The 3,819-nt window shown below is 53.1% G+C and overlaps 1 non-coding gene across 7 annotated transcripts in view; it reads right to left on the reverse strand.

Moving 5' to 3' along the window:
• Window positions 1–3,819, reverse strand: part of LOC107208924 — a 268,455-nt gene that overhangs the window by 45,482 nt on the left and 219,154 nt on the right. For all 7 annotated transcript variants that reach the window (XR_001523371.2, XR_004498699.1, XR_004498701.1 and 4 more), the window contains one exon: window positions 1,773–2,048. This is a non-coding gene — a transcript (SRY-box transcription factor 2). The remainder of the gene's footprint in view (window positions 1–1,772; window positions 2,049–3,819) is intronic.

The raw sequence follows: 3,819 nt of genomic DNA on the forward strand, positions 1-3,819 counted from the left end.
CCGCGGCGCTGCGCGGCCGCTCCCGGCCCAATCCCGGGAAAGGGGGGCCGGCCCCGCGGAGCTCCCCGCACGCCCAAAGCGGGGCTACACCGCGGGCAGAGGCGGCGCATCGCCGGGCCGGGCTCCGGCTGCGCGGCGTCCGCACCCGGGCAAGTCGATAATAAATCATCAATACCTTTAGCTGCCCTCAGCTGCCTTCTGATGCACTTGGGGCTGGGAAAGGCCCGAATTTGACATATTGGCTCATTATAATACTGTTTAAAGGGAAACTCTTTTTAGTTACAGTTAGCAAAGTTGAGGTTGGATATCCCCCTCTTCGCCCCCCCCCACCTTTTTTTTTTCTTGGTAAGAATTTGGTAGATAAAGGTTAATCTTGGACTGAATGATAGAGCTGTGATTGACAAGAGAAAAGGTGTTGAGGGCAGGTCGAGCTGTCTTATTTACAGCCCACTGCTTGCTATAGAGCCTTTGTTAGGACTGGAAAGCTAATTTAGTGCTGATCAAAAGCACCACAGAGTTAAAGGACTGGTAATGACTGCTAATTTCATTTCAGCCTCATACATCCCAACTGCTGTAATTAAAGACGTGCTATTTAAATACAGGTGAAGGGGTTTTGTAGTAGGGGAAAAGTGGGTAGCCGGTTACAATTTTATTTATGGTTAATAAGATAAAAGTCCAACATTCGATTTATGATTTTAGCGATTTGCTTTTTTGCACTATTCTGCCCCTGCAGAGCAGGGCTGGACGGCAAGGCCGGCCGTGCAGGGGCAGGGTGAGGACAGCGCGCCGCAAGCGATGGATACGAGCCCCCCGCTAGCGTGGGGTTATCTTATTTTTAATTATTCCCATCAAACGGCAGTCAGGAAACATCGGGAGCGCTAGGGAGAGGGGAGATGGAGGGGCATGTGTCAGCTTTTAAGTGCCTCTGCGGAAGCTCGGGTCCTCATATTATTATTATTTTTAATTAAATTATTTTAGCACTCCACGGCTGGTTCGCTGGCTCTGAGACGATGTAATTTCACAAACCGATATAACCGTTTCTTTCTGGGAAACATCAAAGGATGAAAGCTCTACATTTCCGTAGTTGGTTAAAATCGACCAAAAAAAAGAAAAAAAAAAAAAAAAAGAATTTAGCCTTTAATCTCTTTTTATCCACGACGACTAAAGATCTGTACTCGACCCCGCTCGGCTCCGGGCTCCCCGGGCTCCCCCCGGGCTCCCCCCGGGCTCCCCGGGCTCCCCCCGCTCCCGCGGCCGCTCCGCGCCCCGCGCACCGCCCCGGCCGCACCCGCGGAGCGCCCGGCCCGGGGCGCCCGGGAAAGCCAGGGAGCATCTCCGGGAGCGGCGCGGGGGCTTCGCGCCTGCCTCGCGGAGCGATGCACGGCCGGGAGCTGCGCGCCTCTCCGCCCTCGCCCCGAGGGGCTGAGCCAATATAGCGGCCCCGTGGGGAACAGCCCGGGGCGGCGGGGGAGAGTCCCGGCTCTGCTTCGGCCCGAGCGCTCCCCGCGGGCCGTGAGCTCCGCGAGAGAGGAGCGGACAGGGCAGAGACAGCCCGAGGGCCGGGAGCGCTTCTGCCCAGCGCTCCGCTCGCGATGCGCGGCCGCGCAATTTCAGCCGAGCCCAAACCCGTACGCGAGTTCCCGAGCTTAACGCGGTGGAGCTCAGAGCGGCGGGTCGTAGGTGGGAGCTACATTTCCAGATCGTTTTAAAGGTCACGGGGGAGGAGGGAGAAAAAAAACTGTGAATGTCAAAGTTGTGCTGCAGCTACTTACATGTCGGTGCCAGAGCAGGGTGGTGGCTGTGAGAGGTTTGATTGGCAGCTGAACGCGAAAGTCCGCGCGGACTCCGGAGCCCGGCGCAGCCCCGGGGGTCTGAGCACTTTTCACCGGACAGAGGCAGTTGAAGGAAGCTCGCACGTCCCCTTCTCTTCTCCTCTCCTCCTCCATCCAGGACAGAGAATGAATCCATTTCGGTTTTTCTTCCCCCGTCTCTCTTTCCGTTTGCCTACACATCCTCCAAGTCCTAGCCCTAGCTCTTAACTGCAGTCCCTGTAACAAGAGGGGAAAAAATCGTTTATGGCTTAAAAAAATTCCCAATGGCTGATTTTGTGTGTGTGTTATAAGAATGCACCCACAACAACAAAAAAGTCACTTCTCTGTCCCCCACCGTACAGCAGAAGAATAATAAAAAAGCTTTATATTTTTGCAGTGGGTATTCAAAGATAATTTGATGCCATTGTTTCTGCTACAGATGGTTCTTTTTAATACAATAACACTGCTCTTTGTGCATACTACACACAATAAAAATCGAAAGCGTTCTCCTGAATAACCATTTTGTTCTCGCTTGTATACAGGCCAACAAAAGCTGCCGTGAGGTAATGGGTTCTGTTTATTGAAGCCATAGAATAGAGGTTTGATAAAGATTTTTGTATATGGGGAAAAAAAATTAAAATAAAGACCTCGCAAGGTCGAGCTGATCTCTGCGTATTTATTACCACTGAAATATTTTATCAATATATTTCTTTGAGTTGCAGCTGCAGGGATCCCTCCCTCCCCTCCCCCCACCCATAATCAGCCCAAACATCTGTTTCTTTGAATTTGGGGAGATCTACAGTCGTGGCCAGACCTAAAAATCCAGACTTTGAGAGCGAGTGGGGCAAAGCGGCTCAGCGCGAAGGCAGCGGGCGCTGGGGAGGCGAGGCTGAGCAGCCGCGGCTGTTCCAGTGCGCGCCTATCTTTGTGTGGCCGGCTTTGCGATGTGCTGTCCACGCACACGCGCACACAAAGGCGCAAACCTCAGCTGCCAGTCCCCGGGATCGGCCCACGGGCTTTTCCTGCGCGCCCCGCCTGGCCCTGCGCTCCAGCGGCCTCCGCGGCGCGCAGCTCCCGCTCAGCGCGGCTCTTGCGCGGCTTTTGCGCGGCGCCGCAGCCGCCCGCAAAGTTCCTGAGCGCCTGCAGAGCCTCCCCACAAACGGGGCCGAGGCTTTGCCCCGCCGGGACCGCGGAGCGCAGCGGGCAGCGGCAGCCGGGCGGCGGCGGGTGCCGAGGTGCTGTGGGCTCCAGCAGAGTTCTGCTGCGCTGCTAACTTTCCGCCAAGTAATGAATAAATTAGCACCGCTGAAGGGGGAAATAAATGTTAGAGGGAGCCGCCAAGACAAACGGGGATTTTTGTCGTGAAAATTGTTTCACGGGTCAAGAATTCTGCGCCCGAAAGTCGCCCCGTTACCTAGTTTGGGATCTGGTTACGACTGTAGCAACTCGAAGAGAGCCCCAAAGCAGTGGAAAGTGCTTAGACAATAGGGCTCTGCGGGAAAGTTGTTAGTCAGTGACTGTGTTTGTCTACCTTTCTATAGGAATTAATGCCACAGTTCTCTGTGCCTCTGTAGCCTGGACTGACAGTAATCCACCTCTGTGACTTCTGCCCTTTGTGTTTTCACAAAACTCGGCTCACTTGTAGCATGACAACAGCACGGAATAATGACTTTAACCTTCAAACGTTCTTTAATTAGCTTTTTCAGCAAACTAAAAGATGTTCAAATGAGCCCTTTGACAAAAACTGACCTGAGCCTTCAAATTCTACTTTCACTTTTGGGACTAAGACGTTATTGGTTCGCAACTCGTCTGAAGTCATCTAATAAGGGATTATTTAGGAACTATTACCCACACGCCAATTAAAGCCTCTCCGATGAAATTCGGGAGACAAAGATAAGCATCAAAACGGAAAATTAAACTATTTGCACATGGCTTGTTTTTCAACAACCCATTTTGCATCTCAGGATAAACATCTTCTCCCCAGCTCGCTCCTCCGGAGCGGGGAGGG

The sequence above is a fragment of the Parus major genome, chromosome 9 (assembly GCF_001522545.3).
Source record: "Parus major isolate Abel chromosome 9, Parus_major1.1, whole genome shotgun sequence".
In the NCBI taxonomy this organism is placed as follows: domain Eukaryota; kingdom Metazoa; phylum Chordata; class Aves; order Passeriformes; family Paridae; genus Parus; species Parus major.